The sequence below is a fragment of the Heterodontus francisci genome, chromosome 4 (genome assembly GCF_036365525.1).
Source record: "Heterodontus francisci isolate sHetFra1 chromosome 4, sHetFra1.hap1, whole genome shotgun sequence".
NCBI classification, from domain to species: Eukaryota; Metazoa; Chordata; class Chondrichthyes; order Heterodontiformes; family Heterodontidae; genus Heterodontus; species Heterodontus francisci.
In genome coordinates, this window is record NC_090374.1 from 29,295,572 (window position 1) to 29,322,596 (window position 27,025).

A 27,025-nucleotide genomic window follows, 5' to 3' on the forward strand; every position below is an offset into this window, starting at 1 on the left:
GCACACATTTAAAACTGAGATGTGAAGGAGTTTCTTCTCTCAGAGGGTAGTGAATCTCTGGAATTCTCTACCACAGAGAGTTGTGGAGGCTAGGTCACTGAATGTATTTAAGGAGAAGAGAGATAGATTTTTGAAATCTCCGGGAGTCAAGGGGTATGCGGAGCAGGACCAAAAGAGGAGTTGAGGCCTGGGACAGATCAGCCATGATCTTATTGAATGGCGGGCAGGCTTGAGGGGCTGAATGGCCTACTCCTGCTCCTATTTCTTATGTTCTTAACACCAACATTAATCACTTGGGCTAAATGGCCTGTTTCTGTGCTGTAAATTTGTTGCAGTTAGTCCTCACATCCTCTTTTTGTAACATTGAATGCACGTAAACAAAAAAATTAAATTCTAGACCTAAAAATCAGATTGAGTTGCAGGCATGCATATTATAAAAATTGCCATCCCCTGCCATGGCTTTATCCTTTATTGAATGAACTAAGCCAGACATGTTATTTAATTCTATTCATCATGGTGGTGTGCAGTGGATTTCTGTCAGCAGAAACTCATTGAAACAGCATTTCCCTTCTCAATCTTAACAAGTGAGAACTTGCAAAAGACCAAATAGTCATCGAGTCATAAAGTAATCACGGCACCGAAGAAGGCCGTTCGGACCATTGAGTCCATACCAGCTCTCTGCAAAGCAATCCAGTCAATCCCAGTCTCATAGAAACATAGAAAATAGGAGCAGGAGTAGGCCATTCGGCCCTTCGAGCCTGCTCCGCCATTCATTATGATCATGGCTGATCATCCAACTCAGTAACCTGTTCCCGCTTTCCCCCCAGACCCTTTGATCCCTTTAAACTCAAGAGCTATATCTAACTCCTTCTTGAAAACATACAATGTTTTGGCCTCAACTGCTTTCTGTGGTAGCGAATTCCACAGGCTCACCACTCTCTGGGTGAAGAAATTTCTCCTCATCTCAGTCCTGAAAGGTTTACGCCGGATCCTTAGACTACGCCCCCTGGTCCTGGACTCCCCCACCATCGGGAACATCCTTCCTGCAACTACCCTGTCAAGTCCTGTGAGAATTTTATAGGTTTCTATGAGATCCCCCCTCACTCTTCTGAACTCCAGCGAATATAATCCTAACCGACTCAATCTCTCCTCATACGTCAGTCCCGCCATCCCAGGAATCAGTCTGGTAAACCTTCGCTGCACTCTCTCTATAGCAAGAACATCGTTCCTCAGATAAGGAGACCAAAACTGCACACAATATTCCAGGTGTGGCCTCACCAAGGCCCTGTATAATTGCAGCAAGACATCCCTGCTCCTGTACTCGAATCCTCTCGCTACGAAGGCCAACATACCATTTGCCTTTTTTACCGCCTGTTGGACCTGCATGCTTACCTTCAGCGACTGGTGTAAGAGAACACCCAGGTCTCACTGCATATTCCCCTCTCTCAGTTTATAGCCGTTCAGATAATAATCTGCCTTCCTGTTTTTGCTACCAAAGTAGATAACCTCACGTTTATCCACATTATAAAAACAAGAAATGCTGTAACCACTCAGCAGGTCTGGCAGAATCTGTGGAAAGAGAAGCAGAGTTAACGTTTCGGGTCAGTGACCCTTCTTCGGGACCAAGTGACCCTTCTTCGGAACCGAAGAAGGGTCACTGACCCGAAACGTTAACTCTGCTTCTCTTTCCACAGATGCTGCCAGACCTGCTGAGTGGTTCCAGCATTTCTTGTTTTTATTTCAGATTTCCAGCATCTGCAGTATTTTGCTTTTATTTATCCACATTATACTGCATCTGCCATGCATTTGCCCACTCACTCAACTTGTCCAAATCATCCTGAAGCCTCTCTGCATCCTCCTCTCAACTCACGCTCCCACCCAGTTTTGTGTCATCTGCAAATCTGGAGATATTTTTGACTTTTCTTTTTGGTTTTTCAGTAGATTTGTTGGGAATTTAGAATAGTGGGAATGGAAGTTAAGGCAGTTGAATGTTCCTCCTGCAGAATGTGGGAGGTAAGGGTCGCCAAGAGTGTCCCTGCTGACTGCATCTGTGGGAAGTGCACCCAACTCCAGCTCCTCGAGAACCGCGTTAGGGAACTGGAGCTGGAGCTGGATGAACTTCGGATCATTCGGGAGGCGGAGGGGGTTATTGAGAGGAATTATGGGGAGGTAGTCACACCTCAGGTAAAAGAAGTAGGTAGATGGGTTACCGTCAGGGGAAGGAGAGGGAACCAGCAGGCAGTGCAGGGATCCCCTGTGGCCGTTTCCCTCAACAACAGGTATACCGTTTTGGATACTGTTGCGGGGGACGAATTACCAGGGGCAAGCAATGGGGTACAGGTCTCTGGCACAGAGTCTGTCCCTGTTGCTCAGAAGGGAAGGGGGAAGAGGAGCAGAGCATTAGTCATTGGGGACTCCATAGTTAGGGGAACAGATAGGAGGTTCTGTGGGAACGAGAGAAACTCACGGTTGGTGTGTTGCCTCCCAGGTGCCAGGGTTCGTGATGTCTCGGATCGTGTTTTTGGGATCCTTAAGGGGGAGGGGGAGCAGCCCCAAGTCGTGGTCCACATAGGCACCAACGACATAGGTAGGAAGAGAGATGGGGATTTAAGGCAGAAATTCAGGGAGCTAGGGTGGAAGCTTAGAGCGAGAACAAACAGAGTTGTTATCTCTGGGTTGTTGCCCGTGCCACGTGATAGCGAAGCGAGGAATAGGGAGAGAGAGGAGTTGAACACGTGGCTGCAGGGATGGTGTAGGAGGGAGGGTTTTGGTTTCCTGGATAATTGGGGCTCTTTCTGGGGTAGGTGGCACCTCCACAAACAGGATGGTCTTCACCTGAACCAGAGGGGTACCAATATCCTGGGGGGGAGATTTGCTAGTGCTCTTCGGGGGGGGTTTAAACTAACTCAGCAGGGGAATGGGAACCTAAATTGTAGTTCCAGTGTACAGGATGTTGAGAGTAGTGAGGTCAGGGATAAGGTTACAAGGACGCAAGAGGGCACTGGCAAGCAAGAACTTGGTTTAAAGTGTGTCTACTTCAACGCCAGGAGCATCCGGAATAAGGTGGGTGAGCTTGCCGCATGGGTTGGTACCTGGGATCTCGATGTTGTGGCCATTTCGGAGACATGGGTAGAGCAGGGGCAGGAATGGATATTGCAGGTTCCGGGATTTAGATGTTTCAGTAAGAACAGAGAAGATGGTAAAAGAGGGGGTGGCGGGGGTGGCATTGTTAATCAAGGAAAGTATTACAGCGGTAGAAAGGACGTTTGAGGACTCGTCTACTGAGGTAGTATGGGCCGAGGTTAGAAACAGGAGAGGAGAGGTCACCCTGTTGGGAGTTTTCTATAGACCTCGGAATAGTTCCAGAGATGTAGAGGAAAGGATAGCGAAGATGATTCTCGACAGGAGCGAGAGTAACAGGGTAGTTGTTATGGGGGACTTTAACTTTCCAAATATTGACTGGAAATACTATAGTTCGAGTACTTTAGATGGGTCAGTTTTTGTCCAGTGTGTGCAGGAGGGTTTTCTGACAGTATGTAGACAGGCCAACCAGGGGCGATGCCACATTGGATTTGGTGCTGGGTAATGAACCCGGCCAGGTGTTAGATTTAGATGTAGGTGAGCACTTTGGTGATAGTGATCACAATGCGGTTAGGTTTACCTTAGCGATGGGCAGGGACATGTATATACCGCAGGGCAAACATTATAGCTGGGGGAAAGGAAATTATGATGCGATTAGGCAAGATTTAGGATGCGTAGGATGGGGAAGGAAACTGCAGGGGATGGGCACAATCGAAATGTGGAGCTTATTCAAGGAGCAGCTACTGTGTGTCCTTGATAAGTATGTACCTGTCAGGCAGGGAGGAAGTTGTCGAGCGAGGGAACTGTGGTTTACTAAAGAAGTTGAAGAGCTTGTCAAGAGGAAGAAGAAGGCTTATGTTAGGATGAGACGTGAAGGCTCAGTTCGGGCGCTTAAGAATTACAAGCTAGCCAGGAAGGATCTAAAGGGAGAGCGAAGAAGAGCAAGGAGAGGACACGAGAAGTCATTGGCGGATAGGATCAAGGAAAACCCTAAGGCTTTCTATAGGTATATCAGGAATAAAAGAATGACTAGAGTTAGATTAGGGCCAATCAAGGATAGTAGTGGGAAGTTGTGTGTGGAATCAGAGGAGATAGGGGAAGCGTTAAATGAATATTTTTCGTCAGTATTTACAGTAGAGAAAGAAAATGTTGTCGAGGAGAATACTGAGATTCAGACTACTAGGCTAGATGGGATTGAGGTTCACAAGGAGGAGGTGTTAGCAATTTTGGAAAGTGTGAAAATAGATAAGTCCCCTGGGCCAGATGGGATTTATCCTAGGATTCTCTGGGAAGCCAGGGAGGAGATTGCAGAGCCTTTGTCCTTGATCTTTATGTCGTCATTGTCGACAGGAATAGTGCCGGAAGACTGGAGGATAGCAAATGTTGTCCCCTTGTTCAAGAAGGGGAGTAGAGACAGCCCTGGTAATTATAGACCTGTGAGCCTTACTCAGTTGTGGGTAAAATGTTGGAAAAGGTTATAAGAGACAGGATTTATAATCATCTTGAAAAGAATAAGTTCATTAGCGATAGTCAGCACGGTTTTGTGAAGGGTAGGTCGTGCCTCACAAACCTTATTGAGTTTTTCGAGAAGGTGACCAAACAGGTGGATGAGGGTAAAGCAGTGGATGTGGTGTATATGGATTTCAGTAAGGCGTTTGATAAGGTTCCCCACGGTAGGCTATTGCAGAAAATACAGAAGTATGGGGTTGAAGGTGATTTAGAGTTTTGGATCAGAAATTGGCTAGCTGAAAGAAGACAGAGGGTGGTGGTTGATGGCAAATGTTCATCCTGGAGTTTAGTTACTAGTGGTGTACCGCAAGGATCTGTTTTGGGGCCACTGCTGTTTGTCATTTTTATAAATGACCTGGAAGAGGGTGTAGAAGGGTGGGTTAGTAAATTTGCGGATGACACGAAGGTCAGTGGAGTTGTGGATAGTGCCAAAGGATGTTGTAGGGTACAGAGGGACATAGATAGGCTGCAGTGCTGGGCTGAGAGATGGCAAATGGAGTTTAATGCGGAAAAGTGTGAGGTGATTCACTTTGGAAGGAGTAACAGGAATGCAGAGTACTGGGCTAATGGGAAGATTCTTGGTAGTGTAGATGAACAGAGAGATCTTGGTGTCCAGGTACATAAATCCCTGAAAGTTGCTACCCAGGTTAATAGGGCTGTTAAGAAGGCATATGGTGTGTTAGCTTTTATTAGTAGGGGGATCGAGTTTCGGAGCCACGAGGTCATGATGCAGCTGTACAAAACTCTGGTGAGGCCGCACCTGGAGTATTGCGTGCAGTTCTGGTCACCGCATTATAGGGAGGATGTGGAAGCTTTGGAAAGGGTGCAGAGGAGATTTACTAGGATGTTGCCTGGTATGGAAGGAAGGTCTTACGAGGAAAGGTTGAGGGACTTGAGGTTGTTTTCGTTGGAAAGAAGGACGAGGAGAGGTGACTTAATAGAGACATATAAGATGATCAGAGGGTTAGATAGGGTGGATAGTGAGAGTCTTTTTCCTCGGATGGTGATGGCAAACACGAGGGGACATAGCTTTAAGTTGAGGGGTGATAGATATCGGACAGATGTTAGAGGTAGTTTCTTTACTCAGAGAGTAGTAGGGGCGTGGAACGCCCTGCCTGCAACAGTAGTAGACTCGCCAACTTTAAGGGCATTTAAGTGGTCGTTGGATAGACATGTGGATGAAAATGGAATAGTGTCGGTCAGATGGGTTCACAGGTCGGCGCAACATCGAGGGCCGAAGGGCCTGTACTGCGCTGTAATGTTCTAATTCTAATTCTAATTACATTGAGTTCCCTCATCTAAATCATTAATATATATTGTGAATATCTGGGGTCCTAGCACTGATCCCTGCGGTACCCCACTGGTCACTGCCTGCCATTTGGAAAAAGGCCCATTTATTCCTACTCTTTGTTTCCAGCCTACCAACCAATTTTCTATCCCGCTGAACCTCCATAGCAGTGCAAGATTATTCCCCTCATTTGCCCATCCAATTTACTTTTGAAATCATAGATTGTCTTCACTTCCATGAACCTCATGGGCAACAAGTTCCAGGTTATTACCACTCGCCTTGTAAAGATGTTCCTCCTCACATCCACTCTGTAACTCTTGCCCAAAACCTTAAATCTTTGTCCCCTAGCCCTTGTACCATCAGCGAAGGGTAACAGATTTTCTTTGTTCACCTTTTCTACACCTGTCATAATCTTGTACAACTCTATCAAATCTTCCCTCAATCTCCTTTTTACCAGGGAGAACAACCCCAGCTTCTCCAACATAACTCTAGTAGCTGGAAACATTCTGATAGTTTTCCTCTGCTCAAGGGTTCTCACATCCTTCCTAATGTATGATGATCAGAACTGCACACAATACCTCAGTTGTGGCCGAACCAGAGCATTGTGAACTTTCAGCATAACTTTGTTGCTTTTGTACTCAATACCTTTATTTCTGAAGCCCAAGTTCCCATATGCTTTGCTAATTACTCTCTCAATGTGTCCTGCCACCTTCAAAGATCTCTGCGCAAAAATCCCCAGGTCCCTCTGTCCCTGTACATTCTTTAGAACTGTGCCATTTAGTCTATAATGCCTTCTGCCAAAATGCATCAGCTCACACATCTCTGTATTAAATTTCATCTGCCACTTGTCTGCCCAATCTGCTCGCCTATCTATATCCTGTTGCAGTCGATTGGTATCAACCTAACTGCCACACCTCCAAGTTTGGTATTTTACTCTGTATTTCGATATCCAAGTCATTTACATATCACATGGACAATAAAACATGCAAAATTTAGTGCATTTTCCCCTTAAGATGAAACTTGCATTTACGTGTTATGAGCTTTGGAATGCAGGAACATAGGAACAGGAGTAGACAGTTCTGCCATTCAGTTCAATAATGACTGATCTGTATCTCAACTCCATCAACCTCCTTAGTTCCTCAATCCTTAATATCATTGCCTCACAAAATCTATCAGTTTAAGATCTGAAATTTTTACGAACATTCAAACATACGAATTAAGAGTAGGAGTAGGCCACTCAGCTCCTCGAGCCTGCTGCACCATTCAATAAGAGCATCTGAGTGTAACCTCGACTCCACATTCCCTCCTACCCCCAATAACCTTTCACCCCCTTGCTTATCAAGAACCTATCTACCTCTGCCTTAAAAATATTTAAAGTCTCTGCTTCCACTGCCTTTTGATGAAGAGAATTCCAAAGAATTACGACATTCTGAGAGAAAAAACTTCTCCTCATCTGTCTTAAATGGGAGACCCCTTATTTTTCAATAATGACCCCTGTTTCTAGAATCTCCCACAAGGGGAAACATCCTTTCCACATCCACCCTGTCAAGACCTCTCAGGATCATATATGTTTCAATCTAATCGCCTCTTACTCTTCTAAACTCCAGCAGATACAAGCATAGCCTATCCAACCTTGCCTCATAAAACAGCCCGCCCATTACAGGTTTTAATCTAGTAAAACTTCTCTGAACTGCTTCCAATGCATTTACATCCTTGTTTAAATAAGGAGACTATTACTGTACACAGTACTCCAGATGTGGTCTCACCAATGCCCTGTATAACTGAAGCATAACCTCCCTACTTTTGTATTCAATTCCCTGTGCAATAAACGATAACATTCTGTTAGCTTTCCTAATTACTTGCTATACCTGCATAGTAACCTTTTGTGATTCATGCACTAGGACACTCAGATCCCTCTGCATCTCAGAGTTCTGCAATCTCTCATCATTTCGATAATATGCTTCTTTTTCATTCTTCCTGCCAAAATGGACAATTTCACATTTTCTCACATTATACTCCATTTGCCAGATCTTTGTCCACTCAATTAACCTATCTATCTCCCTTTGTCGCCTCCTTATGTTCTCTTCACAACTTACTTTCCTACCTATCTTTGTATCATTAACAAATTTAGCATCCCTTTAGGGATAAATTCAGTCCCTTTATCCAAGTCATTTATCGAAATTATAAAAAGTTGAGGCCCCGATCTCTGTGGCACACCACTCGTTACATCCTGTCAACCAGAAAATGATCCATGTATGCCTACTCTCTGTTTCCTGTGATCTAGCCAATCTTCTATCCATGCCAATATGTTACCCCCTACAACATGAGCTTTTATTTTCCGCAATAACCTTTGATGTGGCACCTTACCGGATGCCTTCTGGAAATCTAAGTACACTACATCCACTGGTTCCCCTTTATCCACCACACATGTTACTTCTTCGAAGAACTTCAATAAATTGGTTAACCGTGAATTCCCTTTCACAAAACCATGTTGACGCTGCCTGATTACCTTGAATTTTTCTAAGTGCCCTGCTATAAAATCTTTAATATCAGCTTCTAACATTTTCACTAAGACATGTTAAGTTAACTGGCCTGTAGTTTCCTTCTTTCTGTCTCCCTCCCTTTTTGAATAAAGGAGTTACATTTGCTATTTTCCAATCAAATGAAACCTTCACCAAATTGAGAAAATTTGGGGAAATTAAAAGCAACGCATCAACTATCTCACCTGCCACTCCTTTTAGGACCCTAGGATGAAGTCCATCATGACTCAGGGACTTGACGGCCCACAGTTCCAACAATTTGCTCTGTACCACTTCCCTGGTGATTGTAATTTTCTTGAGTTCACCCCTCTGTTCCATTTCCTGACTTACAGCTATTTTTGGGATGTTACTTGTATCCTCTGTCATAAAGACCAATGCAAACTACCTGTTCAATTCATCTGCCATCTCCTTATTTTCCAGTATTAATTCTCCAGAATCACTTCCTATAGGACCAACGCTCACTTTGTTAACTTTTTTCCTTTTTTAAATATCTATAGAAACTCTTACTATCTTTTTCCATTTCTAGCTAGCTTTCTCTTGTACTCTAATGTCTCCCTCCTTATCAATCTTTTAACTATTCTTTGCTGTTTTTTTTATATTCTGTCCAACCTTCTGACCTTCCACCCATCTTTGTGCAAATATATGTTTTTTTCTTTAATTTTCACGCGATCTTTAACTTGTTTAGTTAACCATGGAGAGTGGGTCCTCCCCTTGGAATTTTTGTTTCTCGTTGGAATGTACCTATTCTGTGTATTCTGAAATATCCCCTTAAATGTCTGCCACTGCATCTCTATTGACCTATCCCTTAACCTAATTTGCCAGTTCACTTTAGCTAGCTCTACTATCAACATCCTGGGGGTTACCGTTGACCAGAAACTGAACTGGAGTAGCCATATAAATACCGTGGCTACAAGAGCAGGTCAGAGGCTAGGAATCCTGCGGTGAGTAACCCACCTCCTGACTCCCCAAAGCCTGTCCACCATCTGCAAGGCACAAGTCAGGAGTGTGATGGAATACTCTCCACTTGCCTGGATGAGTGCAGCTCCAACAACACTCAAGAAGCTTGACACCATCCAGGACAAAGCAGCCTGCTTGATTTGCACCCCATCCACAAACATTCACTCCCTTCACCACCGATGCACAGTGGCAGCAGTGTGTACCATCTACAAGATTCACTGCAGCAACTCACCAAGGCTCTTTAGACAGCACCTTCCAAACCCGCGACCTTTATCACCTAGAAGGGCAAGGGCAGCAGATTCATGGGAATATCATCGCATACAAGTTCCCCTCCAAGCCACACACCACCCTGACTTGGAACTATTTAGCCGTTCCTTTTCTGTCGCTGGGTCAAAATCCTGGAACTTCCTTCCTAACAGCACTGTGGGTGTACCTACCCTATATGGACTGCAGCAGTTCAAAAAGGCAGCTCACCACCACCTTCTCAAGGGCAATTAGGGATTAGGCAATAAATGCTGGCCTAGCCAGCGATGCCCATATCCCATGAACGAATAAAAAAAAAGGCCCTCATAATTGCCCTTATTTAATTTTAAAATACTAGTCTTGGATCTATTCCTCTCTCCCTCAAACTGAATGTAAAATTCAATGATATTACGATCGCTGCTACCTAGGGCTACCTATGAGGTCATCAATTAATCCTATCTTATTGCACAATACCAGGTCTAGTATATCCTGCTCTCTGGTTGGCTCCAGTACATGCTGTTCGAAGAAACTATCCCAAAAACATTCTATGAACTCCATATCTAGGCTACCTTTGCCCATCTGATTTCTCCAGTCTATTAGTAGATTAAAATACTCCATGATAATCACTGTACCTTTCTGACAAACTCCCATTATTTCTTCCTTTCTAGTCTGTCCTACTGTGTGGTTACTGTTAGAGGGCCTGTACACCACTCCCATGAGTGACTTCTTGCTTATCATTTTCTCACCTCTACCCAAATTGCTTCTACATCCTGGTTTCCCGAACTTAGGTCATCCCTCTCTAATGTGCTCATGCCATCATTAATTGACAGAGACACCCCTCCACCCTTTTCTAGCTTCCTGTCCTTCCTAAATGTCATGTACCCTTCAGTATTCAGCTCCCAATCTATGTCATCCTGCAGCCATGTCTCTGTAATGGCTATCAAGATCATACTTATTTATTTCTATTTGTGCTATCAGTTCATCTGTTTTGTTTCAAATGCTACATGCATTCAGATACAGAGCCTTTAGTTTTGCCCTTTTATTATTTTTGTAACATTCAGCCTTGACTGCTAATTTAATCTTAAATTTGTACTCTCTGTCCCTTCCTGTCATGATCTGTTTATCATTTCTCATATTAATATCTTTCTCTCTTGCCTTGACTCTACTTTTTGATTTCCTGCATCTTCCCAAATTTGATCCCTTGCACCTACTATTTAGTTTAAAGCCCTCTCTACTTCTCTGGAACACCAGCCCCAGCACCGTTCAGGAGTAGACCGTTCCCACTTTCCCCAGTAGTGGTGCCAGTGCCCCATGAGCCATAACACACTTCTACCACACCAGTCTTTGAGCCACACATTAATTTCTCTAATCTTATTTGCCCTATGTCAATTTGCACGTGGCTCAGGTAATAATCCAGATATTATTACCTTTGAGGTTCTGCTGCTTAATTTAGTGCCTAGCTCCTCATACTGCCTATGCAGAACCTCCTTCCTTGTCCTTCCTATGTTGTTGGTACCTACATGGGCCACGATAACTGGGTCCTCCCCCTCCCACTGTAAGTTCCTCTCCAGCTCTGAGCAGATGTCCCGAACCCTGGCACCGGGCAGGCAACACAGCTTTCTGGGCTCTTGTTCTTTGTTGCAGAGAACAGTGTCAATCCCCCTCACTATACTGTCCCCTAAAACCAGTATTTTTGCTACCCCCACTTGAATGGCTTCCTGTACTGCGGTGCCATGGTCAGTTAGCTCATCCACCCTGTAGCCCCCACTCTCATCCAAACAAGCTGAAAGAACCTCAACCTGTTCGACAATCGCAAAGGCTGAGGCTCCTGCACTCCTGCCCTCTGAGTCCCCTTACCTGACTCAGCTGCAGCAACACTCTCCTGTCCCTGACCACTGACCAAATCAGAAGGCCCTATCCTAAGGGATGTCACTGCCTCCTGGTGCAAAGCATCCAGGTAACTTTCCTCCTCCCTGATGTGTTGCAGAGTCTCCAGCTCAGCCTCTAGTTCAATGACTCTGAATCAAAGCTCCTCGAGCCGCAAACACTTAGTGCAGATGTATTTGCCCTGAATCACACTGGCATCCAGGAGCTCCCACATGCTGGAGCCATGACACATCACCTGTCTTGCCATCCTTAATGTGTTTTAATTAACTACTTTATTATTTGATTCAATTATTGATTTTCTTTTTTTGCATATATTTTAACCTTACCACCAGTTCCAGTACTATTTTAAACCTTAGTGTCAGGCAAACCCTCCAGTACCAAGACTGAGTTACCCATTGTTTCACCACATGAACATTAAAACTTAAAATTACAAGCCCCTGACTGGAAAGACATTTTTGTATAGTAACTAACAGTGTTGGAACAAAAGGGACACAGTCGTTGCTTCCCCAGTACACAGAAGAAGTGGTCAAACCAGTTTTAGTCACATGACTAGCTGGCTGGAGTTTTTTTGAATTTGAACTTCCAACAAAGGATTTTGAACAGTCAAAGCCGTGTGCTGATGGAGTAAAGATCTCTCCTGGATCTGAAGCAAGAAATACAGCCTCTCCTGTCTGCCTGCTTCCAGCTCCTTCTCACGGAACTGAATCCTGTGAAAACACATGAAAGTCAAAGAGAGAAAGGTTTCGTACATAAACAGGGTTTAAAGAAGACTACAGGGCCCCAACAAAAAGCAAGACTACTTACAAAAGGAGTATGTTGCGATCAAAGCACTGTAACAAGATATTGCCTCAAACCCCTCTCTACTATATTTTCCTCTTCTCTTTTCTGTCCCTATCTGCATGTGATATCGCGTGTGCATGCTAGCATGGGTGCGCCATATATCCGTAGGCATGAACCGTATTAGAGTTTAAGTTTCAATAAAATTTCATCTCTCTTCTTTAAACCTGAGAAAGCCTGTGTGAATTGGTTTCTTTGTCTTATAATTGGAAAACTGTGAACAAGGATTCACAAAAAAGGGAGCTCAAAACACTGTGTGTTTAAATTAAACTCTGTTACAATAAGACCAGGTGAAGATAGTAACAGAGCCCTAGACATACAGGGTGAAAATGTTAAAAAAAAAAGCAAAGCAGCACCTCCTTCCCCATCTCACCCAACTTCCTCAACTCACCCAACTCCCTGCACTCTGTTCAAGTCGCACTTAGTGCTAAGTCACACTGAGATCCTGTATTTATATGTTCTGAAACTAAAGCCCCAGGTACAGAAAAAACAGTTCAAGCTAGATTCCTTAATTAACTAACTACAGCTGCTTCCCAGTGGATGGCTATATATTCCTGCTTAGGCCCCTGAATGAAATTTATAATTTAAACAGTAACTTTCAGTTCAATGTTAAATGTTAAATACAGACAAAATTAGATTTTTGTAAAGAGATTAGAATTCCCTCAACTCAACAAAATCCCAGCTGTCTGTTCAAGTTGCACTTAATGCGAAGTTGCACTGAGATGCATGTATTTATATGTTCTGAAACTAAAGAGATTAGCTAAGCCCCAGGTTTATTGACCCCCAGCCTCAACAGCCTTTTGGGGGAATAAATTTCCAGATTTCTGCTACCCTTCATGTAAGCAAGTACTTCTAGAACAGCCTCATTTTAATTTTAAGGTTATGCTGGCATGGTAGCGACCAGGCAGCCTTAACACCTCCACAACAGGGTGAAAACAAACTGGGATATGCACTGCAGTCTACATTTCCCATGACCGTCAACTACGGCACATTTGCTGCAGCAAAATATTTCCTCCCCCAGGAAAAAAAAGCGGCTTGGTTACATAAAGTCACAGCAACACATTTACTGAATATCTATAGCTTAATTACTCTGCCTAATCTGTCAGGGAATACACTGGCCTCTCCACTCCTAGTGAACCTCCCAGCAATGCTAAGTTTGTTACATACAGTTCATTTAGTTTTTATTAAATTTTAGGGATTATATTTCTTTTTTTTGTTTAAACTACATGTGAGGTCTGCGCCTTAATTATGCTCATGTGGGTTGCTGTGAAATCTACACTAACAGGACTTAATGCACTGAAGAAGCATGAAAGCTGCTGATATTTAATTCACAATTTTTAATTCTGTCTATTCATTCTGGGCTAATTCTTCAGAGGTGTCCAGTATTAAAGCAATCTTATTTCTCAAGGAATAAATTTGCTTAATGTGAACTCACGAAGTATTGATCTCACTTACCTCGCCCTTGTAGAACATGAATGGGCTGATTTTCATTCCCTTCACTCAGCAGGAACAGGGTCGTGGCGTGATTTAAGTAGCAGGGCTGGAGTTACTGCCTCGTTTCTGCCGACGTCCGGGCCTCTGTCATTCTGCGGCCTTGAAATGGCTTGCTGAGATGTCTGCCGGAAAAGGATAGAAGCCTCAATATCTTGTGTAAATGTGGGCCCCACGACATCTCGAGCCGTCCACCCCCAACTCCTCATGCAGGCGGAGGTGGAGCTTGTGCGGTAACTGATATTTAATGATGATCAACATCATTGGAGAGGGTGCAGAGGGGATTTACTCAAATGGTCCCAGGGATGAGAGACTTAAATTATCTGGAAAGATTGGAGAGGCTGGGATTGTTTGCCTGAGAGCAGAGAAGGCGATGGGGGAATTTATTAAAGGTGTTCACGAGCCTCTCAATAGCCTCTCTGTTCTTGCCTTGCTTTCACCGATGAGTTCCGGAAAGCCTGGGAAAGCCATGGACCCAAAGTTAGAAGAAAAACCCATGTCAATATCACTCTAATTGAGCAATTAACATATTTTAAGTGGTAACTTGCCTTTCCTGAGGCGGTTGCACACACGCAGCCTAACAAGTTGCAGTGAAACATGGAAGTAGGCGAGTTGGAGCTGGCTTGCCCGTGCACTGTCAATTCCGCTGATTTTCACCCTCCATCCACTCCTAAACCCACGTGCTCCTGCACAATAAAATCCAGGCTTCTGTAAACTCTATGTAGCAGCTAGCTCCTAGAAGCTATCCATGCAGCCACCAATCACAAACTGACAAACTAAAATCTGCCACCACCATCGGCAGAAATAAGAGGATAGAGGCTGCGGATCACAACAGATCAGACCAACCAACTGTGTGAAATAATTCTCCTCACCTCCTCCTCAGCTTCTTTTGCCAATTATTTTAAATCTGTGTCATTTGGTTACCAACTCTCCTGCCAGTGGAAACAGTTTCTCCTCATTTACTCCATTATAACCCCTCATAATTTTGAACACATCTAATAAATCTCCCCTTAGCCTTCTCAGCTCTAAGGCAAACAATCCCAGCCTCTCCAATATTTCCAGATAATTGTAGGCTCTCATCCCTGGGACCGTTCTAGAAAATTCCATCTGCACCCTCTCTGCCTATTGGCACTTCAAAATTGCATTGGGGTTGGGGTGGTCTTTAATACTGGACACTTCTAAAGAATTGGCCCAGATTGAATAGACAGAATTAAAAGGCTGTTTATGCAGGTATGCGCAAGATTCCTGGGCAGCTTCCACGATGCTTTCTTCCTGCAACAGTCCACCCTCCCAGATATATTTGCGGCTGGAAGTAGAGTTACCAGCTGGCTGCTTGGTGGCATGGGTATCTACTTAAAATGTGGCTGATGACGCCTCTTAGAAACCTGAGGAATGAGGCCCAGGAGCACTAGAATGAATACTGTATGACCACCAGGTGGGTAATCAAACAAGCCATTGGCAAGCTGAAGATGCACTTCAGGTGTCCGGGCAGATATTCAGTACACACCACCCAGGGCCTCTATAATGGTCATGGTGTGCTGTGCTCCACACAACACTGCACAGCAGAGAGGTTTGGAACTGCAGGAGAAACAAGGCACATAACACAGAGGATTCAGAGGAGGAGGACAGCAAGGAGGAGAGGAAAGACAAGAAGACGAGGGGCCAAAAGGTGATTAGGGCAATGCACCACCAGCTGCACACATTACTGTCTTGGATGCCTGAGATGTTGGGGATGTTCTTATTATTGTAAGGTTCTCTTAGGTTTTAACAGTCTAGGGGAGGCCGTGGTGTAGAGGTAATATCACTGGACTAATAATCCAGAGGCCCAGGCTAGTGGCAGATGGTGAAATTTGAACTCAGTTAATTAATCTGGAATTAAAAAGCTAACCTAATGGTGGTCATGAAACAATTCTCGATTGTTGTAAAAACCCATCTGATTCGCTAATGTCCTTCAGGGAAGGAAATATGCCGGCCTTACCTGGTTTGGCCTACATGTGACTCCAGACCCACAGCAATGTCTTTTTGACTCTTAAATGGCCTAGCAAGCCATTTACTTCAAGGCCAACTAGGGATGTGTTACGAACAGGCAGTTAATTAAATTTTTTTCCCTCTGATCAAATTTCCCTATTTTTTCAACCACCTGTCCGTAACTAGATTAGTAATTGAATTTCTTTCCCTCCCTTATACCCCAATAATAAATGGCCGCTTCAACAACACAGATTTTAAAGTTAAAACAAAGAAGTAATGTTTATTAACACACTCTTAAACTCGGGAAGGGGGTTTAACGTCGCCACACATGCTTACAAACATTCAGGGAAAGGTTAAAGGCATAAAAAGGCAAGGACATTTATTAAATAGAAACTTATCTTAACTACTAGCTAATATGGATTTCATTTAAAACTAGCGTCTATGAATCTCAAAAGAAGTGTTCAAAAGTTGGAGATCTCCGATTAGAAATGCTGAATAGAGGACGAAATGTTGGAGATATCTCTTCTCTTGAAAATTTACTTTTCTTAGCACTCTCAAAGGTGATAATGGAGACAGCTAAATTTCTGAAGACTCCTTCTTTTTGGATGGAGAGGAAGTTGGTAGAAATCTGCAGCCTGTTTTTGGGTTGTTTTGTTTCTTGCTGGATTTTTCCAAGTGTGGCTTCTCTTTAATTTTTCTTGTTGAAAAGGCTTTAGAGAGAAAAGTCAATGCAGCTTGAAGACAGGCTGTGGCTTCTTGCAGGTAGTTGTGTCTCTGGCACACGGCAGCTGTATAATGAACAAGCTGTCCCTTCAATTGTTACAGTTTCCAATTCAGCAGTTTGAATAGTGTGGCTCATGGACAAGCTGTACCACATGATCTCTCTCCTCCATTTTGACAATTGGAACAAGAAGTACAAACTTAAACATGATGAATAAAATGGCGGTTGACATTAATACTCAAATGCACAACACTGTTGATTTGCTCTTGGCCAATACCCTCTGGATTTTGGAGTCTGTGAAGACCCCACCAAAGATTGTTCAAGTTCATCTGTGCAGGGTGCCATCGGGACACAAGGTATTTACTGGGTGGGGGTGGCAATGGATGGAGGCATTTTGAGTGGAGACCCAATTCCGATGTCCCCATTTGCCATGATCCCTCATTGCCCAGCCACACTTCCCTGCTACCACTGTGTGAGAACAAGAGGAGTGATCTTGGATAAATACAAGACCCGAGAATGAACCTGCGAGAGAGCGAGAGGAGTGACCTCAGATAAATACCAGACCCGAAAGGAGACTTGCGGGAGATGAGAGGTGTGAGCTAGGATAAACACAAGACCCAGGAGCAGATCCAGCAGGACAGCGAGAGGAGCAGAGAGTTACGACCTGGTGCTTCAGTATGACCAAGAAAAAATTAAGGTGCGGCCTCACAGGATAGTAAGTAGGTGATTGGTGGCTGAATATTGCAGTTTTATTTCTGCTCTTTAAGCTAGGGAGTTGTGATAAACTCAAGAGTTAAGAATCTGTAACTTACTGTTACTTTATTACATTAATAAATAAGATTAAGACACGGAACACAAAAGTCCGAGTGTATCAGGCCTGTGTCCTCAGTACCTTGCTCTACGGCAGCGAGGCCTGGACAACGTATGCCAGCCAAGAGCGACGTCTCAATTCATTCCATCTTCGCTGCCTTCGGAGAATACTTGGCATCAGGTGGCAGGACTATATCTCCAACACAGAAGTCCTTGAAGCGGCCAACACCCCCAGCTTATACACACTACTGAGTCAGCGGCGCTTGAGATGGCTTGGCCATGTGAGCCGCATGGAAGATGGCAGGATCCCCAAAGACACATTGTACAGCGAGCTCGCCACTGGTATCAGACCCACCGGCCGTCCATGTCTCCGTTATAAAGACGTCTGCAAACGCGACATGAAATCGTGTGACATTGATCACAAGTCGTGGGAGTCAGTTGCCAGCATTCGCCAGAGCTGGCGGGCAGCCATAAAGACAGGGCTAAATTGTGGCGAGTCGAAGAGACTTAGTAGTTGGCAGGAAAAAAGACAGAGGCGCAAGGGGAGAGCCAACTGTGCAACAGCCCCAACAAACAAATTTCTCTGCAGCACCTGTGGAAGAGCCTGTCACTCCAGAATTGGCCTTTATAGCCACTCCAGGCGCTGCTTCACAAACCACTGACCACCTCCAGGCGCGTATCCATTGTCTCTCGAGATAAGGAGGCCCAAAAGAAAGAAAATAAGATTAACTGATCTATAAAACTAAAGTAATCGATTGAACAATAATTTTAACTAAGTAAATAAGTAAACAGTTTAGGAAGACATGGCAGAGCAGGTGGTGCACCAGAAGTGCAACATATAGAGGTTTGTGGACAGCATTACAATCCTGGACAACTACATCTGCGGTAAGTGTCTCAACCTTAAGTAACTTCAGCTCAGAATTGTCGTGCTGGAGTCCGAGCTGCAGATGTTGCAGGGCATCAGGAAGGGGGAGAGTTACCTGAACAATTCGTTCCAGGAGGCAATTACACCCCTTAAGTTATGTAGTACTTTCCAGTTGGTCAATGATCAGGGACAGAAGAGTGTGACTGTGAGTCAGACATGTATGGGGATCCAGGATGTAGTGATGGAGGAGCTGCAGCACTTGTCTTTGTCCAACAGGTATGAGGTACTAGCTACCTGTATGGGTGAGAGCAAAGCTGCAGAGTGGATGGACAAACTGACCATAGCACCATGGTGCAGGAGCCCATTCAAGTGATGGGAGTGGAAAGAATGTTAGGGGACGGAATATTCAGGGAAATAGTTACTGTTCTCTGCAGATGAGACCGGGAGGTCCAAAGACTGTGCTGTCTGCCCAGTGTCAGGATTCGGGACATCTCCTCATGGCTGGAGAAGAACTTGGAGTAGGAAGAGGAGGATCCAGTTGTCATGGTCCATATAGGAACCAACAACATAGTTAGAACTGAGAATAAGTTTCATTGGAGGGGGTTTGAGGAATTGGGTTCTAAATGAATAAGCAGAACCTCAAGGATAATAATCTCTGGATTACCAGCAGAGCCACACACAAATTGGCCTAGGATCAAGCAGATTAGAAAATTAAAGGTCTGGCTGAAAGAGTGGTGTGGGAAGCAGGTTTTGATTCATGGGGAACTGGAACCAGTACAGGGAAAAGAAAGAGCTGTTCAGTTGGAATGGGCTTCACTTAAACCGGGCTGGGATCATCGTCCTGGTGAATTGTATAACTAGGACTGTGGATAGGGCTTTAAACTAAAAGGGGTGGGGAACAGTTAGGTGAAGGGAAATTTAAAACTCTAAAGAGAAACGTTGAGGCAACAGAGCAGGGCAGTGATTTGGGTAAAGACAGACTGGGACAGGAATGGACAGAGTTTAATGGTAATAGTGCAACAGCGAATAAGGTTCATGCAAAGTAAAGTAGTAAAGAAATAGAATTAAAAGTCTCTTTATCTGAATGTACAAACCATTTGTAATAAAATAGATGAATTAGCAACACAAATAGAGATAAATGGCTTAGATCTAACCAACAGAGACACAGTTGCAAGGTGACCAATGTTGGGAAATAATATTCCAGGGTATACAATATTTTTTAAAAGACAGACAGAATGGAAAAGGAGGAGGAGCCCTGACAGTAAAGGATGAAATCAGGACAGGCTTAAGAAATCATCTTGGCTCAGATCAGGAAGTACAATCTGGGTGGAGATTAGGAATATCAAGGGTCAGAAAACACTTGCGGGACTTGTTTATATGCCCCTAAAAATAGTTACACGACTGGACAGAGTATTAAGCAAGAAATAATTGTAACTTATAACAAAGGCAATGTAATAATTGTGGGGGACTTTAATCTTCATATAGACTGGACAAATCAAATTGGCAAAGGTAGTCTGGAAGATGAGTTGTTGGATGCTTTTGCAACAGTTTCCTCAAACAATACATTGTGGAACCAACTATGGATAAAGCTATTATAGATCTAGTATTGTGTAATAAGACAGGGTTAATTAGTAATCTGGCTGGGAAAAAGTGAACATAATACAATGAAATTCTATATTAAGTTTGAGAGTGACATACTCAAACATAAAACAAGAAAATTAAACTTAAATAAAGCCAACTACATAGGTATAAGGAGAGAACTGGTTAAGGTTGATTAGGAAAACAACCTAAATGACATGGTAGTAAATAAACATTAGAAAACATTTGAAGAAACAATTCAAAATATTTAAGAAAAGAACATCCATTAATAACACAAACTCAGTGAGAAAGATCCATCTGTGACTTACCGGGGAAGTTAAGGATAGTATTACATTAAAGGAAGAGACTTACAATATTGTGAAGAATAGCAGTAAGCCTGAGGATTGGAAGAATTTTAGAAACCAGAAAAAGGAGACAAAAAGTTGATAAAAAGGGACAAAGAGAATATGAGAGTAAACTAGCCAGTAATGTAAAAAGAGAGGGTAAGAGCTTGTATAAGTGCACAGTGATGCAGTGGTTAGCACCGCAGCCTCACAACTCCAGCGACCCAGGTTCAATTCTGGGTACTTCCTGTGTGGAGTTTGCATGTTCTCCCTGTGACTGTGTGGATTTTCGCTGGGTGCTCCGGTTTCCTCCCACGACCAAAGACTTGCAGGTTGGTAAGTAAGTTGATCATTATAAATTACCCCTAGTATAGGTAGGTGGGGATGTGGTAGGAATATGGGATTAATGTAGGATTAGTATAAATGGGTGGTTGATGGTTAGCACAGACTTGGTGGGCTGAAGGGCCTGTTTCAGTGCTGTATCTCTAAATAAAAGAAGAGTAGCTAAAGTTTATTGGTCCCTTCGGGGCAGAGACAGGAAAAATTATTATGGGGAATGAAGAAGTGCCACAGATGTTGAAAAAATATACACAGCATGCTGTATAAGTGGTAGATACATGCAAAGCCCAAGGTGGAAATTGGAGCCAAATTTAGATGTTCAGCAAATTAACCTGAATTGGATTGGGATTTAATTTTAGAAGGACAGTATTGTGAATTCTTTCAATGTGATACCCTTTAAATCTTCTTTTAAACCCTCTTGTATCTGTAAATGTTTTAGAACTGATCAGTATCAGCAGCCCATGTTTTAAAGCAGATTTAGGACTTTATGTCCAGTTCAGCATAGGTCTTTATTACAGCAAACATTGTAAAGGTTGTTGACACTGAATGATGCATGCCAGGAACATTCCTTAAGGCAACACCTAACCAAAATTGGATGCGATTTATCACATTTATGAGTGAACTATTCAAACAAAGTTTGTCTGGCCACAAGAGCTAAATAATTATCCTTTGTTTTTCACTGTTTGATTCATCTGGTTGGTTTAATTCCAATAAAAGGCCAGTAATAGCAGTGCTGATTATATCCAGCCCCAGGCCTGTTGGATCTTACACTGAATTTGAACTCAAGATTAGTTTCTGACTGTCATTAAAAAGTATTGTTTAATGAGGATAAGCCAGTTTTAAAGCTTGTGGTGTCCCCATACGCAAATTATTTTAACAAAGTGATTTAATTTTTGAATCAGTTATAATATTAACTTCCTCCGTCTTCTTCCTCGACCACTTGCAAACGGAACGGGTCTCATTTCATTAAGACGTTTCTCTGCACTTAGTTTATTATTAAGATGTTGACCTGCATTGAGCTTAACTTTTTCACAGGATTGCTACTAATTGGTTTAGCTAAAATTCCATTCACACAATTAAATGTGCCAATCTGAAGATCAGTGGCAATCAGAAAAAGTGCAGGAAGTAAGCAACAATTCAGATGACAATAGCTAACATACTACAAGCAAATCCTAATTACTAGCAAGTAACATTTTTCTCAGGCAAATAGAAAATTTTATTTCACGTTAAACATAACATTTGTTTTATTTAAAAGATGTACAGAAGATGCGAAACATCTCCAGTTTCCATTTTGTACAAACCATTATTTAGATAAGTATGGATCAAGCTTCTATTGCTATCAGGTCCTGCTGTTACACTATATTGTGGATAAAAAACTGGTCATTCACTGTGTACATACAGGAACATCTTGGCCGGGATTTTACGGTGGGTGGACGGGAGTCGGCCTCCGACGTAAAAGCCGGTCGCGAACCTGCTTCCGCCTCGCCTGGGGATCCGTTCCATATTTTACAGGTCCCCAGGCTTTAATTATTCCGAGGCGGGACTTCCACCCGCTTGAGGGAGGAAGTCCCGCCTCATTGAGCTGCCAGTCAATCAGCGGGCCGGCAGTTCTTAGTCCTAGCAGCGCCACCGGGAGCGGTGGCCACTGCTGGGACTGCAGCCCAGCCACAGATAGAGGAATATGTGGAGCCGGGAGGAAAGGTAAGTTTTGGTTGCCTCGCTGGGGGTAATCGGTCAAGCCCCGACGAGGCAAGTGTGGTCGGTTGGGGGAAGGGGGTGTGTTGGGTGCTGGGGGTGGTTTGGGTAGTGGGAATGGCCCTCCATCGGGCACCCTGTGCCCAATGATCAGGGCCCCCCCCGGGACGATCAGCAGCCACTTGGTTTTCCCTGATGGCTTTTCCTGGCTCCAGGAGGCCTGCCTGCCACACATAAAATCCGCGTGCAGGCAGGCGAAGGCCCTTAAGTGGCCGGTTTTTCGCCCTCCCCCACCCTACGTAAAGGATGGCGGAGGCGGGAGCGGGTCGGGAAAGCCTCCCGGAGCCTCCTGCTCAATTTTACGTCACCTCCACCCCTGCCACCATCCCGCTCATTGGGGTGGCGTAAATTTCCGACCCCTTTCCTAAAATCATCAGCACAGAAGAGGCCATTTGGCCCATCATGCCTGTGCCAGCTCTTTGAAAGAGCTGTCCAATTAGACCCATTCCCCTGCAAGTTTTCCTTTACAAGTACTTAACAAATTTCCTTTTGGGAGGTGCTACTAAATTTGCTTTCACCATTCTTTCAGTACATTCCAGATCATAACAACTCACTGCATAAAAATATTTCTCCTCATCTCCCTTATCTACGAACAGACCTCATAACACATCAGTATTACTTTACTGAAGAGAAGTCAAGTAAATAGGTAAATATAAAAAATGCATTAAAAGAGAATGGGCTGAGGGCAGGGGCCTGGGATTAAATGGATATAACTTTCAGTGAGCCAGCCGTGTTATAAAATTCAAAGATTCGGATTTGTTCAAATGCATTGCATGAAAACAAATTGTAATAAAATGAATATTTAGTTTTATTTTACACTGTTACCTGACTTGAAGTTGAAGAAAGAAAATCAATTGCTTTCAGCATTTTCTATTTATATTGCCATAATAAGATTTATTATTTAGTTGTACTTGTGGTGCCTTTTAATCACAAAATACCAACAAACCTCTATTGAGGTTTCACACAAAATTTAATCACAAGGCAATAGCACCACCAACATGTTAGACATTGTAGCTGCCTTGTCATAAGCATCCTAATACCATAGGCAACAGGCATCAATAGAGTCTGAACTCCAGTGAAAAGATGATTCTGTCAGCACTCGTCATTATGCAATTACAATCCAATTCAAAGAGTAAAAGTATTAAGTTTCTGAAAATAAAGGGAAGAGTTTAAAATGTTTTGTAAAGTTTTATCTTTTGAAAATGAACCATAATATAGCAGCATTGAAATTACCATCTGCAAACTATTGGGCTCACACAGCCTGCGAAATGACCCCTGCTCTGTGAATGCTTTCATCCTGTCTGTACTCCGGTCAGAGGCATGGAGTACAAATCCCAATAAATCATTATATAGCTATGTGATGCATTGCTACAGTTAGGAGTGAGAGTATTGTAATGTAATTAGGAGTTTGGAGCAATTTGTGCAATTCTGATTCCTGTGGTACAGCACGGATATCTGGGCATTGGAGGCAGTGCAGATGAGATCAACCAAACTGATCCTAGTTTAAGGCATCAGAGCTCAGAGGAGAAGTTGAGGAACTTGGAATTGCTTACTCTGGAGAAAAGTACAGAGATATTTTTGAAGATTCCGATAGATTGAATCCCAATAATACATAATCGACAACATGTAGACGATCCTAAGAGGACACCCCATGGAGGAATGCTTGATAGTTGAGGATGCACCAGGGCACTCTATACCCACCCACTGGCACTCCCATACCAGAATCTTCAGGCGGAAGTGCCCATACCTCAACTTGCCAGACAGGCAATGCCCGCAGAGGATTTGATTTGCAAGTGATGCTATGGAAGAGTTGTGCCATATTCTCCAATCCAGGCATTTTACTGCCAGTGACTGTCAAGGCCAGAATTCCCTGAACATTTAGCTTTGGTGTGAAAGCACATTCAGGTGAAGGTAAGGTGATAAGGGGCCTCATAGACATTGCTGTGAGATTTGAAAATACCTTTAAACAGTGAAAGTGGAGGTTATTCTAAGTGTCATACATGGTCAGTCCAGTCCAGTAATGGAAAGTATTGGTGGGCTCTCATCCCTTAGCTAACCTAGTAAGATCATTAAACTCTTTCCTACATGGCTCATCGAATTCATCCTGATGGGCATCTCCATTTTCCCCAGGCTGCTGTGAATGGGGCCCTCTACCTCACATCCTCCAGGAAAATTCCAATGGCCTCACTTGTGAAATGGGATGCTCTCCAGCCTCCAACATTCCTGAAGGAGGCTAGTTCTCTGACCAGATTTTACTGTGCTCCAAATTGGCAAAAGCACACCACCTGCTCCTTTCAATCCTGCAATGCCAAATAACTACCCATCCAACAAAGAGTGGAGCCATATCACAGTTATTTACTATGTTTTCAGCCTGATTACATTATTCAAATAACATGGGTTCGAGAATAATGCGTGGGGTAGGTTACTGTAAGTCAGGTGGTTGTCTTCTCACAATGACCAACTTTTGGCTAACTACTAGAGAATCATACAATATCTCCAAAGAATTTCTCAGTCATAACCGTTCATCTTTGGCCTCCTTGTCTCGAGAGACAATGGGTAAGCGCCTGGCGGTGGTCAGTGGTTTGTGAAGCAGCGTCTGGAGTGGCTATAAAAGCCAATTCTAGAGTGACAGACTCTTCCACAGGCGCTGCAGATAAAATTGGTTGTTGGGGCTGTTACACTGTTGGCTCTCCCCTTGCGCTTCTGTCTTTTTTCCTGCCAACAGCTAACTCACTTCAACTCGCCACTCTGTAGCCCTGGAAGATGGATCCTGCCATCTTCCATGCGGCTCACATGGCCAAGCCATCTCAAGCGCCGCTGGCTCAGTCGGGTGTATACGCTGGGGATGTTGGCCGCCTCTAGGACTTCTACATTGGAGATACGGTCCTGCCACCTGATGCCAAGTATTCTCCGGAAGCAGCGAAGATGAAATGAATTGAGACGTCGCTCTTGGCTGACATACGTTGTTCAGGCCTCGCTGCCGTAGAGCAAGGTACTGAAGACACAGGCCTGATACACTCGGACTTTTGTGTTCCGTGTCAGTGCGCCATTTTCCCACACTCTCTTGGCCAGTCTAGACATAGCAGCGGATGCCTTTCCCATGCACTTGTTGATTTCTGCATTGAGTGACAGGTTACTGGTAATAGTTGAGCCAAGGTAGATGAACTCTTGAACCACTTCCAGAGCGTGGTCGCCGATATTGATGAATGGAGCATTTCTGACGTCCTGTCCCATGATATTCGTTTTCTTGAGGCTGATGGTTAGGCCAAATTTGTTGCAGGCAGCCGCAATCCTGCCGATGAGTCTCTGCAGGCGCTCTTCTGTGTGGGATGTTAATGCAGCATCATCAGCAAAGAGGAGTTCCCTGATGATGACTTTCCGTACTTTGGTCTTCGCTCTTAGACGGGCAAGGTTGAACAACCTGCCATCTGATCTTGTGTGGAGGAAGATTCCTTCTTCTGAAGACTTGAACACATGTGCGAGCAGCAGGGAGAAGAAAATCCCAAACAGTGTAGGTGCGAGAACACAGCCCTGTTTCACGGCACTCAGGATAGGAAAGGGGTCTGATGAGGTGCCGCTATGCTGAATTGTGCCTTTCATATTGTCATGGAATGAGGTGATGACACTTAGTAGCTTTGGTGGACATCTGATCTTTGCTAGTAGTCTGAAGAGACCATGTCTGCTGACGAGGTCAAAGGCTTTGGTGAGATCTATGAAAGCAACGTAGAGGGGCATCTGTTGATCGCGGCACTTCCCCTGTAGCTGGTGAAGGGAGAACAGCATGTCAATGGTGGATCTCTCTGCTCGAAAGCCACACTGTGCCTCAGGGTAGACACGCTCAGCCAGCTTCTACAGCCTGTTTAAAATGACTCGAGCGAAGACTTTCCCCACTATGCTGAGCTCACTTTAACAAATACTAGTTCTTTATCCAGGGAGTTACTAAAACTCATGGATCAATCATAAATAGAGGATGTTATCAATAACAATCAGTGTACATATATCAACAACAACTGATAAGCACTCAATACATCAATAAATAATAAGTACATTCTCTTCTCATCTTACTTCTCAAAGAGATTAACATCGACACGATAGATAATTTTCGTTCAGGCACTTCTATACTTGCATGTATAATTAAACACAAAGCATTAAAACCCCACTGAGGCTGCCAAGGACCAAAAAGCAGGATGAAAACTGTTGGCTTGCTGACCTTTGCCTATAATTTTTTTGACATGCATTTTTAAAAATTCAGTCATGGGATCTGAGTGTCGCTGGTAAGGTCAGCATTTATAGCCCATTCCTAATTGTCCTTGAGAAGGTGGTGGTGAGCTGCCTTCTTGAATCTCTGTAGTCCTTGAGGTCTAGGTACTCCCAGTGCTGTTAAGGGAGGGAATTCCAGGATTTTAACGTAGAAACATAGAAAATAGGAGCAAGAGTAGGCCATTCGGCCCTTCGAGCCTGCTCCACCATTCATTATGATCATCCAACTCAGTAACCTGTTCCCGCTTTCACCCCATATTCTTTGATCCCTTTAATCCCAAGAGCTATATCTAACTCCTTCTTGAAAACGTACAATGTTTTGGCTTCAACTGCTTTCTGTGGGAATGAATTCCACAGGTTCACCACTCTCTGGGTGAAATAATTTCTCCTCATCTCAGTCCTGAATGGTTTATCCCATATCCTTAGACTGTGACCCCTGATTCTAGACTCCCCCACCATCAGGAACATCCTTCCTGCATCTACCCTGTCAAGTCCTGTTAGAATTTTATAGGTTTCTATGAGATACCCCCTCAAACTTCTGAACTCCAGCGA